This window comes from Ailuropoda melanoleuca, chromosome 9, assembly GCF_002007445.2.
Source record: "Ailuropoda melanoleuca isolate Jingjing chromosome 9, ASM200744v2, whole genome shotgun sequence".
NCBI classification, from domain to species: Eukaryota; Metazoa; Chordata; class Mammalia; order Carnivora; family Ursidae; genus Ailuropoda; species Ailuropoda melanoleuca.
The window spans coordinates 42,381,657-42,395,076 of NC_048226.1; the positions used below are offsets into that span (position 1 = coordinate 42,381,657).

Here is a 13,420-nt window from a genome sequence, read left to right on the forward strand (position 1 = left end):
GAATGCATGTAAAGCATCTAGCCAGTGCCTGGAGCCTCATAGGGCCTCTTTTTCTTTTTTTTTAAAGATTTTATTTATTTATTTGATAGAGATAGAGACAGCCAGCGAGAGAGGGAACACAAGCAGGGGAAGTGGGAGAGGAAGAAGCAGGCTCATAGCGGAGGAGCCTGATGTGGGGCTCGATCCCATAACGCCAGGATCACGCCCTGAGCCGAAGGCAGACGCTTAACCGCTGTGCCACCCAGGCGCCCCTCATAGGGCCTCTTAAATGGTAGCTATAGTAAACATTATGACTCCTACCTGAGCAGGACAAAGTAAGGAAAGATCCTATCCATGAACTGCTAAATTGGAATGAGACCTCTGTCATTACTGCAGCCAAAACCCCAAGAACTTGAGGCTATCATTTCTCTTTAGAACCTGAATTGGTTTTTATTGTTCCAAACTAGTGGAGGCGGGAACATTCTTCTAATTGACTGAACATTTTGTATGTGTTGGAGAGCGGGTACTGTGTGGACACTCCCCAAGTCTCTTAAATGACACCAAGGTCAGTCCAACCACCACAGATGGAATTTAAAGCACGTTGTTTTCACCAAAGAATAACAGGGGAAATGTTATTAAGAGCACTTTAGTACGAAGCCACAAGAAATGCAGTACCTGACAGCTCACGGTCTGTTTCACCCCGTATCATAAAACAATTCACCAGAGAGCTGTTGTTCGTTCGTTCGTGGACCTGCTGTTGTGATAGGCTGCATTCTTTCAGTAGTGGAGGGGTTCCCCCCATAAAATGCATCCCAGAAGTCTGATTTCTGAAAAATCTCACCTTTGGGGGATTTTCCTGGCATTCTATTGAGTAAGCTCCACTTTACAGGTGCTCTAAACGTGCAGTAACAGAGGCTTGGTAGACGCCCCCCCCCATCTGGTTATCCTCAGAACTTACATCCTAGAGGAAGCTGACTCAAGTCAAGGTTGGATGCTCCCCTCCCCGTTTTATGAAACTTTCATTTTCTTTTTAAAATTTATGAAAATTTCCAAAAATACACCAAAGTAAAGGATATCACACACCCCTGTAAGCCTATGGCCCGGCTCCATGATCAATACTCCAGCACCCTGCCGCAGCATTCACCTGAGCCTGCGGGTGTCAGCCGGGCCCCTTGCACTCCAGGGCTGCCGGCCCAGGTAAGATCAGGTCCAGCGGCCGGCAGTTAAATTCAGTACACACTCATTAAGTGCGGGCTTGGCGCAGGCCCCCTTGTGCGCTGGGCTATCCTGGGGAACCACGTAAGGCGCGGAGAAACTGTGAAGGCACACAGCACAGGAGGAATGACAGCAGAGAAGCAGAAGCAGCAGAGACAAAAGAGGGGAGATTTGGGAAGGATTTTGTGGGGAAGTCGGGATTTAACTAAGCTTTGAAGGAAACGGGTGTGCAGACATTCCAGGCTGAGGAGGAGGATGTGAGTAAGGCTAGGAAGCCAAGGAACTGAAAGGCCATCTTTAGAGTATGATTCATATTCTAATGTGCTGGGGTAGGTGAGGCCGAGGGCGGCCTGGGAAGTTGGTAATGAGTGCGGAGACACGTGGAAGTTTTGAATACCAGGATGAGAAATTTCCTCAGGGGATGGGGGAGTCGGGGAGCCATGCCGGGAACCGGGCAGAATCAACCATCTCAAGGAAAGAGGAGGTAGCGAAGCTGGGGAGGGAGGGAAGCAGGAAGGACTGACGCTCGGGGTGAATCACAACTTTCTCAGACCCGAGCTTGGGGGGGGGGGGGGGTGGAGGACCCTCTGGCTCGGTCCATCGCTCCCACAGAGGAAAGCGTGAGACCCATGGAGACCCCAGCTCGAGGACGCAGATAGAGGGTTCAGCCGCGGCTCGGGGAACTCCCTGCAAACCATCGCTGGCCCAACGAGAGCCCGGGAAGAAAGAGACGCCCAGAAGCACCTGGTCTGAGTCTCAGAAACATCAGTGTTTACTAAGCACTTGGTCTCTGGAACGCCTGCCTTTCCAAATACCACATCTTCCCGAGGCACTCCATCCCGCCACAGGCGGCTACCGTGCCGGCCTCGGGGAGGGGAGCCCGGCGCGCCCGCCCTCCGCGGAGCCTGCCCCCGGGGCCCGCCGGCCCGCTGCGGCTCCCTGGTTGTTTGCCGACGTTTGCATACACGTCTTGGGTTGCCTTCCTTTTTTTTTTTTTTTTTTTTTTTTTTTTTTTTTCTTTCCAGTCAGTTCAGCAGTGTCCCGAAATTCACCCCCAGTGGAACTTCAGCCTCTGCTCCTCCTCTTCTTGGAACTGCCTTTTGTTTGTCTGGCAGCCTTGGTTCTATGGGGGTGTGTGATGATAATAATACGCGGGCTTATATAACCCTCTTCATCTTGCAAGCACTTCGCAGACAGTCCCTAATGAATCTGCGGGCCGCCGAAAGGCCGGGCGGCTGTAGCGGCGGCGAGCGAACCCCCAGCCCGCGCGCCGAGGCCAAAGGGGAGGGCGGTGCGGGTCAGAGGCCAGGCCTCCCTGGCTCCCCGCGCCTCGGAGGTCAGGGCAGATAAGGAACAATGCCTCTCGGCCTGGGGAGGAGGAAGGAAGTCCCGTTGCCACCTTATCTCTGCTCCTCTGCCTGCTCCCAGTTCCCAGAGCTTGTTCTCTAGAGAAGATTTGGAAGGCGGCTTTTGTAAGTATGATGCTCTGCTTTTTCTTTAAAAAGGAAGGAAACAAACTTTCCTTACTGCCCTTGTCCACTTCATATTATCTATTCGTTAGAAGCGTTTCCCTCGCTCGGATGCTTAGGTGATGGAAAGTGTGTTTCTGGCCAAAGTCCTCCACCCAGTTGGTCCCTCCTAAAAGTAATAGGAGGGGAAAGAGGTGTGGGTCGATAATTCACTTAACAAAAGAGCGCCCAGGCCAGGTGCTGAAATGTGCCCACTTTCACCGGGTCCTGGTCAGGTCTGACTGGGCTACGCACATCTCTTCACCCCAGAGAGGGATCCTGGTTATTCACCTGGTTTGTTAGGCAACAGAAAGGATGGCAAGACTTGAATCTTCAATTTCCCTGTGTGCAGTCTCGCAGTTTCAGACAAATAGAATTGTTGGAAGTTTCTTTCCACACTATGAAATAAATCCCATCTTTCGGTGTGGCCTTGAAACTTGCACGGGCTTGTGTAAACTCTACAAAACACTGTAACTCTAGTGGACATGTGAATTGTTATTAAGTTTTCCACTGCCTAGCTGAAGGGTCTAAATATGAAAGGAACGTGGGCGCTAACTTCTTAAGCCCCAGCAACAACCAAAGCTCTTGCCCCTAAACTGCGTTTTCGTAAAGAATGCTGAATTTACAGAGTAGTTTTCTCAGGGATGATGCTCATTGTGTTGAGACCTTGCCTTTCAACAAAAAGTGAATTTAAGACCTGAGAATAACAGTAAGAAAGACACAATTTCTGAACTTATTTCAGTTCCGTTTTGGGTATTTGTACAACTTGCATTTACAAAACCATGATGATAACTTGGGGCACTATGGGATATAGAAAATTACTGTCTACTCGGGAAACTAAGAAATATAAATTGACAAGACCTCTCACTTTTAATGCTGTAAGTGCTCTGATAAATCCACTGAGCTTGATTGCCTTTATCTTTAGATAAGCAGATGTAAAAACCACATATAATGGGTATGTATAAATGCGTGTGTTTATACATACAAATATATGTAAGCGTTCAGGATAATTAAATATATATTTACACATACATATGCTCTTACTTTTCTGGTATCTATCTGGTGCTCAGAATTTTACATGTTATAATATCCAAAATGGGCCAAGTGGAAAGATTTCATATCAAATTTCAGAATGCAATAGAGCTCTTTATTCAGCAAACATAGGAAACATTATAAAATTGTGTCTATTTTAAAGAATCTCTTTAAATGACATTTCCACTTAGAATTCTCTGTGGCTTCCAAGAAATTCTAAGGCGTAATTAAAGTTGAACATGAGACTGGATTCTAGTTGCTTTTACCCCTGAATTTAAAAGTGATCTGTCAACACTAAATTCTATATGCTAGCTAATTTAATTACAAAGATCAGCCGCATAATCTCAACATTAGCTTCAAAGGCATACTCAGTCATAGTAGAAAGAATACAAACCATGATGGGGTCCAGATTTGAGGCTTGCTTTTGCCATTACCTGGTTATATGACCAGCAGCAAGATCTTTAAGATTTGCAGCCTCAGGTTTCACATTTATAAATGTGACCAGTCCTACTTACCCCAAAGACAGGATTGTTGAAAGGACTGAAAGGAGATAATGTATGTGAACTACCTAGCATGGTGTCTGAAAATAACAGCGTTTCGATCTGTTTTAGGGCTTTTCCATTTATCCTATATTTTCATCTTTGCTTCAGTTCATTCATTTATTGAGCATCTACTATGTGTTACATGCTACACTAAGCACTAGTGATACAAAGGTGAATAAGATTAATATCCTGCCCTGGAAGAGTTTATAATCTGAGGCGACAGTTCGAAACAACAGATAATTTTCTTAACAGTGTACCGCCTGCAAAAACAGAAGTGTGTTTGAGGTTAAGTGGCAGAATTGAAGCCAGAGGGATGATTTCTGCCTAGTGTCAGTCAAAGGAACTTGCACAAAGATGACAGTGATTGCGTGAGTCTTAAAGGATCAGCAAGAGGTGTGGATGGACCTTGTAGAAGAGGAGAGCTGGAGAGGAGAACGTGCAAGAAAGCCTGGGGTCAGAAGCTGATTTCAGTTGGTGCCCAATCATGAATATTCTGGTGCCTCGTGCTGTGTTTAGACCTATTACTCTAGTAAAACTCAAACTCATGCATGGACCAGCTCGTGATCTTCAAAAAGTCTGCTTCATAGGTTCATATCGATAAAAAAAGCTTGGGCCGAAATGTAAACCAACTGCATCATTAAGACACTGTTGGGTTTAATAGACAATGTATTTGTTTGTAGCAAAGCCATCCCAGTGATGGAAGCATGGCAACACCAGCTCCTTAACTCACCAGCCCCCGCATTGTCAGAATCACTCTTTAATCAATGGGAGTCAATCTGCATGGAGCGAAGAAGGCAGAGAGTAGATATGATTTTTGTCGTAGGAAGGTTTTACATAGAGTATCTGGTATCCAGTACGGAGTGGGGGGTGGGCAAAGGCCAAGGGGGTTGACAATGCCATAAACTAGGAGACCGGTTCAAAGCATACAGTGAGAAATGCTGAGGTCCTGAGCAATGTAGGTGGACCGTAGGGCACAGATTCCAGAAATATTTAGAAGGTAAGACATTCTCGACTTGGGGGCTGAATGGGAGAATGAAAGGAAAAGGAAGGGTCTGTATTAGTTTTGGGCTTAACTGGGTAGCTACAATGGAATGCCCTAAAACAGAAGGAGGCACAACTTTATAACAGAAAATTGAGGGGGGGAGGGATGTTGAGTTCAAGTGCCGGTAAGAAGGTAGACTGCAACATTGAGTTAAAAAACCAAAAAAGTGTTTTAAAAAGTATAAAACTGCCAGATTTGGGGGGAAGGGATTTTAAGCTCTTCCTCTTGTGCTTGATGCCCCCAAAAAATGTCAATATCTGGGCTTAGTGGGCTCTGAGCTTTCATCTTGCATCCCTGCTGTTGAGCGGATTGTTTTTCCATTAACTTTTCAACAGGAAGGCCATGTCTAGGGCAGTCTTGCCAATAGCCAAGCATACCCTTAAAAAGACTAATTTGAACTTCCTCTGAGCCTTCAGCAATTAGGAGAGACTAGGAAAAAAGATCTGTGGGCTAGTTGAATACTTACTGAGGAAGAACACATATTCACAAAGAATATTTAATCATGAAGAAGCAGCCCTTCCTTAGCAGACTTTTCTGCTCACTGCCCATGAATTAGGGGAAGCACTCGGAGACTAGAGAAAAGGAGGTCATTTCTAAAACTAAGGAAAAGTTGGTGATTTCCCACCTGGCCACTACTTAGCCTACAACCATCTCCTTCTTCCATGTGACCGGCAAGCTCTTCCCATACGCTTGAACTGTGCGTCATTGGAAAGGAATGGTGGGGATAGCATTTGAGAAGTTTTAAAAGATGACCGCTGGAAGAATTTTCACAGTTAGAATGAATAGAAAACAATCTGATAGCAGACAGGAAGCTGTGACTTTTGAAATCTTTTGTAATCTTTGAGGTCTGATTACTTGATAACCTTAGTTTTCTTATACCTTTCATCCTTTCTGCACTCAGCGCTTAAACTTGTATGGCAAAGCCTTGATTGGATTTCCTGCATTTCAGAGTGCCTTCCCCACCTGAGCACTTCGGAGCAAATACCACTTATTATGAAAGGCGCTTAGCCCCGGACTTCATGACTTGTCACACAAAGTCGCATAATATTTCTTTCTGGTAGGCAAACTGTATCAACATATTTTATTTAAGAAGCTATTTCCACTTGTAAATAGAAAGAGGTTTCTTGCTCATCAGAAAGATAATATTTAGTTATAAGCTGAATTCCACCCGGCTTCTGATGGTTCACTTCAAAATTCCCCAAACTTCAGAAATTATTTTGGGCTTTTGAAATCATGAAAAAAGGTTTCTATTTTTACCAAAATGTTTCCACCATAAAAAAAAAAGAAAAAAGAAAAGTTCCAAAAAGGAACAGTTACTATATCAGGTATACAAAATAATCACCATAAATATATATATTTTAAAATAAGATGGACTGGCATCATGGGAAAGTTTATTATTTAAAGAAGGAGCTAGATATATTTGGGGGAATTCCCATTAGCACAATAGAAAGTATGAGGAATATACTGAGCTTCCATATATGGTGCTGGCCATTCTGCATGTAGGTTACTCAAGCCATTTAAAGGCTTGGCTCTGTAAGCCAGGGCTACACTCTTCACAGTCTTTTTGGGTTTGCTGACATAATGATTTACTCCAGGCTGGGTGCTGCCTGAGCCACTGTGCTCTCCTGCCCAGTGTTTGAAGAGCGGGACAGGGTGCAGCTGTGCGGGCCCCCAGGCACCTGAGTGCAGAAGATTGCTGAACTGTGCTTCGTTTCTGTGCCGTTCGGAAAGCTGGACGCTCCCCAACTCTCTCTTGGGTTTGGCTTCCTGTTCACATGTTTTCTGGTCTCATGTCATTGTGCATGAAGTAATAGTCCCACATGCGAGCACCGTCCACAATGGCAAGATTTGTGTGGTTCAGTGCAAGTTTTCTAACAAGGACATTTTGGACCTTCCAACAACTCCTTAGGGAAAGCAGTTTGGAACTATGACTACTTTCCAAGGCAGAACAAGCAAAGACAGAGTGCACTTCTGCAGCAAGACCAAATGCCACTTTTAAGAGAAATTGAAGTACAACTGCTGAAGAAAACTATGCGTTTACCTTACGCATCTATCTCCATGTACATGTGTGTACAGTGTAGGAAAACGCCTGCAATTCACAGTTTAAAAACATCAGTTACTGTTGCAGCGTTTCACTATGAATGGTGCTAGTGTTTTCCACCGAGGACTGTTATTTTAATGGCATTTCTCTGCAGCAAAAGCTGATGAGTTTATGAAGTTTGGGAGCCAGGAAATGCAGCTCAGTTTCTGAACAACTGAAAGCCAAGAGAGTTAAGTTCAATCACCTACCTGCTTTATAGCACGGATTCGTAAGTGCTAAGTACAACAGCGCTAATACAGAGAGAGACGCCAAACCAAACTTTTGAAGTACAGCTCGTAAACTCCCAAACTCAGCTTCCCAGTATATTATCAGCAGGTGAAATTCTGGGGCACAGCCCCATTTATTTGTGGCTGTTTATGTCAAATTAATAGGCATAGGTGCCAACATTTTATAGAATTTTAGAGCAAAAAGGATTTTGGATGTCTCCCAATCTTATCTGTGTCTTTTACGAACAGAGAAACTGAGATGCGTAGGAGTGCTTGCTTTCTTGCACGCTCTCTCTTTCTTTCTCCCCCAACACACGTTTGCGTAAGACACATCTGAGTCTTGTGCTGAATCGTTGCTTACAGAAAATATCTTAAATCTGGCTTAAGAAAAAGAACGGGCAAAATGACCCAGAGCCAGGCCAGTGATTGCCTGCTTCATCCAAGCTTGTGTGGCCCAGCTTTGGCACCGTGTGGACCGAAAATTTATCCTTACCAGCGGCCCCATTATGCTGAGAGTATGAGCTGCACACAAAGCCCCAGGTAAAACCCTCATGCTTAGCAATTCTAAAACCCAATCGAGAGATGAGCCTTCACCCATGTAGACAGCAGTGACAGCAATGGGGACCGTATAACTAAATGCTACATTGCGTGGCACGGACTTTTGGGTGTTGGAGTGCTGGTGAGAGAAATGAAAATGGAGATTGTCAGGAAACATCAGGATTTCAGCTGATCCCAGAGGGGTGCTTAGAATGTGAATAGGTGGGGGGGAATATGGCGGATTTTTCTAAGTAAAGAACAGTGGAAATGAAAGTATAAAGAGAGTCTCATAGGGGCCAGGGGAGGGGGCAGAAGGAATGGGGGGACCCTGAGGAAGCCAGGCTGGTGGGTACTCCCCTATAGCATTTCCCAACCGGACCAACAAACCATGGAGCTCCCAGTATTGCCTTATATTATTATCTACGAAAATGTTACTGAAATTTATGTACCCTAAAAAACATAGATGTAAATCACTTGAATTATATTTATATGCCTATACATCCTCAATAATAACATTATATTTTATCATTGAAAATCCAAGAGAAATTGCTGATTAAATAGGAACAAAACCATAAACCAATAATATTCTCTTTAATGTTAATTTTCCTTGCCAGATGATACCGTTTTGCTAAAATTAAAGAATAAATTTGTTTTAACCATGTTCATGAAATTGTAAAAAAAAAATTTAATAAAAAATCTCTATTGCACAGTTAGTACTATTTATAATGAATTGTTACAAGAGGTGCGTGTGAAGGAGGACAGGATCCAGGGGGCGCCTCTGCTGCGGTCCAGGTTAGGGTGGGGAGAACCTGATGGCTCAGCCAGCCTATCTCCTGGCTCTATTCTGGCCAATACAACTTCACACAGCACCACCGGAAGCGTATGCCTCTCGTGGGCATGTACTTATCAGCTAGGTAGTCAGGCTGCCTCTGTTCTTCCTCTAATAGCCTAAAGCAATTAAGTTGTTACGTTATTCTCCCACACGTTATCATCTTAACGATGACAAATCAGAGCCCTCGTTTATAAAATTTATGAAAACTCTTATCTCGTTCCATGAAAATACCTTTTGATTGCACATTACCACTGCAAGGGCAGTTGTATCTTTATTACAGGCTTAAAAAAAAAATTAACGCAAGTAATGATGATGGCCAGTGTTTATGGTGTGCTTACGATGGGTCACAAATCCTTCTAAATTTTTTACGTGGTTCGCTAGCATGTCATCTTCACATCAACCCTATGATCTTCAGTCCCCGTTTTTCAGAGGCTTCTGAGGCATAGAGAAATTCAGTAACTCGCTCAAGGTCACAAAGCCAGTGAATGCTGTAGCCTGGAGTTCAGGCATCCAATTCCAGGGTCTGCTACCCCCAGGAGCATATTCAGAATGATTGCAAAAAGAGTGTTCTTTGGCATTAGGCTATGCCAACGTGCCCACAGCCAGATACTTAGAGCCGTAAACATTTACTTCTGGAGATGGCAAGGTGTCATGCGTAATTATAAAGATAAACATTTCCATGTCCTCCAGGAACATATTTAAAAAGTGGACATCTGTGTGATGCTTATAATAATTTGTAATATTTGTGATATTATCAGAGACATGGGAACAGAGAATGTAAAAATTTTCCGAGAGCTCAGCAACCTCCCAGGATGGGAAGCACAGGGGAGCAGTCAAAAGGCCAACTGGGTTGGGCGTGCCAGATGACAGAGGGTGGCGTAGATGGGTGGAGGAGCTGAGCTTCTGTCAGGAATGGAAAGAGACATGATAAGGTTGGCGTGGGAGGAAGGGTCCTGCAACAACAGGCCAACCAGTGGGAGGCCCTGCTGCAGCAATCCTGCTATAAGAATGAAGCTTCCAGAGCAGAGCAAAAAGGTCTTGCTACTGTCTACATTTAACCTGAATCACCAGGGCCAGTTCAGATCCAGAAGAGATTCTAGGTCTATTGAATTGACAGGAATAATCTATGCCCATTACCTCTGAGAGTCCCATCCGTGCATACCAACAGACACTTGTTTTCACCGATGAAGAGGTAAGAAAGCTCCAAATGAAGCGTTCTAATATTTACATGGGCAAGAGAAATACTTTTTAAAGGTAAAGGAAATTTGGGGTTGTTAAAGTGTGTGGATTGCTTTCCTATTCTTTCATATTTCTGATAGCTTATATTTTCTCATAAGATATACATATTATATATTTTCTATTTCCTCTTCTATACTATATGCCTTCTAATGTGTGCATGCTAAAATGTGCTATTCATGGAGGCAAGATTGCATCATCAGATACTGCCTTAATCTGAGTGTTTCCTCTTATTCGAAGTAGCTAAATTGATTTTAGTTACTTACATTTTTCAACGGCCATAAATGCAAAACAGAAACAAATTTAACCACTTGTAAGTGCTTACTTTGCTACTTATCAAATAATAGCTTGCAGCAGCTTGAGGAGATTTTCTGAATCGGCACATTTTCCTTCCAAACAGGTCTCATAACCTGAAATTTGATGTCGCTCAACTTTTAAACTTGGAAGGCTTTGTAAACTTTTTAAAAAGAAACTCGTCTTTATTAGTTTTAGGAAATCCAGTCAAAGAATAATATGAAATGAATCTAAGGGAAAGTCTTTCCCCTGATGAAGAGAGAGACGAATGGAACCTCCTACAAAAGCACTGAATTGCCCACCATATTTCAAAGTCTCTCGCAAGTGATTGTAAGAAAAGCAGTGTGGATAAAATTTGGAGACTATTATGCCTAATGATGTTCCCCTTTGAAGTGTGTGAAAGGGCGCCATCTGATAGATGAGAGAAACCACTGATAAAATGCAACTGAGGGCACATTTGCTCTCCTCCATTGTAGGTGCTGACGGCCACCCACCACCGTCTGAAGAAGGCGATTTTGGCAGATGACATGCGGGTTCTCCAAGACAGAGTAATTGCAGAACATCTTCAAAGGTACTCGTATCAAACATTTTTCTCTTGCTTAATTAAACCAAGGTGCTAATTAAACCTGAGCTCCCCATGTCACTTGAAGAGGGACTGTTCCATGGATGGGGAGTTGTAGGAAACCGAGGAGCCCTGCACCTTCCCCTAGCATTTTCTTCCTTCCTGGCTGAGAGAGCTGAAAGGGGCCTTGAATGCGGTAGAGGCGTTGCATGAAATTCGTCTTCAGGAATGGCAAAAGAACCGTCTGGACAATGAGCATCTGAAAAATCAGGGGCGCCCAGCTGGCTCAGTCAGTAGAGCCTGGGACTCTTGATCTTGGGGTTGTGGGTTTGAGCCCCACGTTGGGTGTAAAGAACTTTACTGACATGTCATGAGCTGTTCGGGAAGCTCAGGGGAATTAGAGGCACAGTGAATGGGAGGCCATCTCCACCCAGCCATCCGCAGTCTCAGGTGAAAACTACAGATGTCACCTGTCTTGTTCATAGCTTTGCCTTCACAGTGTCTTGCCTTGGCCAAGTAAATGTTAGTGCCAGGGTATTGTGGGGCCAGGAAGAGTTAACAGAGACCTACCTAAGCAATACGGCCTTAGTTGCAAAAACATTCTTAGGGGTGTTGATTCAGGAGAGCTTACAGCTCCACGTATGTCTTCCCAAATGTCAACACTGGAATTTCTTCCCTTCTACCCCAACCAAACTAATGCAATGGAAACTGTTGAATTCCTGTTGGTTTCAAATTGCAGCCCTTCGAAATCTTTACCCTTTGCTTGCATTGCATTCTAAGCCTTGCGTTGGCCCAGGCTGTCTTGGATAAAGTCCTCTAATCACCAAAAAGTTCGTGAACCTCACACAAACAAAACAAAATGAAATCTTCAACAGGTCTGGCCTGAATATCAGGTTTATCTTTTGAGGACTGATTTATCCACCTTCTCTATCTAATACTTATGGAATTAAGCGTTTTGTGTCTACACTACAAATGGCAAGGTTAGCAGGGAAATATCTGGAAGTGTACAGAAGTCTGGGATTAGTTCCTTGACAGAAAATCATGAGCATTGCCTTTTTTTTTTTTTTTTTAAATTCTCATTGCTTTGTGTGCAGATGATCTGGGATACCACCAGAAATGTATTGGAAGCTGGTTATCCACAAGGTAAATCAAAAATAAGAGAAAACAAGTTGAAGTTTAGTCTCCTTCCTTCAAAGCTCCAAACAGGAGAGGAAATATTCCAAAACAGAAACTAAACAAGGTATCTGTTTAGAAATTAGTTCAATAAACAGTAGAACTGTGACTTCTTAAGAATTCTTCATCTTCTTGAGTCAATTCTCCATTTAATGGGCAATTTTACTTTAAGCATTATATCCTCTTCATTTCTCAGCATATTCCTATTATGAGAAAACAGAAATGTGTTTAATATTGGATCAAGTTAGAATCACTTGCTGATATTTAACACACAAGACACTCACTTCTTAAAAATCTGTAAGCCCCCTCTGGGAGAAGTGTCCAGTCTGCTTTTTCTGTCTTTGGACTGGAAAATTCAGATTCTAAGTCCCACCAAGTGCCAGTTTCAAAATCTCTGCCCTTCCTCATCCCTCACTGGAGCTGGATTAGATAGGCAGCTGAGTCACTTTTCACCACCACATCTGTATTCATAGATCCACAGTCCTCCCATCTGGCAAATTTTGTAGAAAGAAATCAGTCCTTTCTTTGTGTGCTCAGACAGTCAGGTTTATAAAATAAGGACCATTTTAATGAGCCTTAGAGCTTCAAAATGCTGCCTTGTGCATTTTTGATTGCCTCTCTGCTCCTGTCATCTGGCTATAAAGTTCATTCATTTAATATTTTTCCAGCTTTAAGAACTGCTTACCTGCAATTCATTGAACTTGGCATCACCTCCAAAATACATAACACGAGAAATAGAACCAGGGGATGTTATAAGCAAAACTCAGAAGCTGCCTAAGCATCTCCTGACTGTCCGACTGCCAGAAGATTCTCTCTTGGCCCAAGGAAAGGTAGATTGTATTCACATACAATAAGACAACACAAAGACAATTAAATTTCACAGCGTGGGGTAGAGTGTGAGGGTTCTTGTCAAAAATGTTCACACCTGTGGAACAGACTGTTATTTTTTGTGGAGCCTGGTTTTCAGCTTGAAATACACCTGCCAAAATCTGAATGGCCACTATTGTACGTTCTGGACTCAAAAACTGCACTGTCAGACGAGGCTTGGGGCACACAGATGGGATAAGTTAGAACAGCGGCTATGTTGTTTGTAAGGAAGCTAAGACCTTTCCTAGCCCTGTTGATGCCTATTTAGGATGGAAAATTTTATCATAAGCATGT

At 43.5% G+C, this 13,420-nt stretch overlaps 1 protein-coding gene across 4 annotated transcripts in view; it reads left to right on the forward strand.

The window, feature by feature from the left end:
- The first annotated feature begins 1,655 nt into the window (after positions 1 to 1,655).
- Positions 1,656 to 13,420, forward strand: part of SULF1 (sulfatase 1) — a 154,278-nt gene continuing 142,513 nt past the window's right edge. Inside the window, exons 1-2 of one of the 4 annotated variants that reach the window (XM_034668155.1) lie at positions 1,656 to 1,678; positions 11,001 to 11,095. The gene's annotated coding sequence lies outside the window, so the exon portion shown is untranslated. Of the gene's footprint in view, positions 1,679 to 2,230; positions 2,667 to 11,000; positions 11,096 to 13,420 lie in introns of those variants that run through there. The other 3 variants (XM_034668154.1, XM_011224018.3, XM_002918502.4) reach the window with 3 other exon arrangements.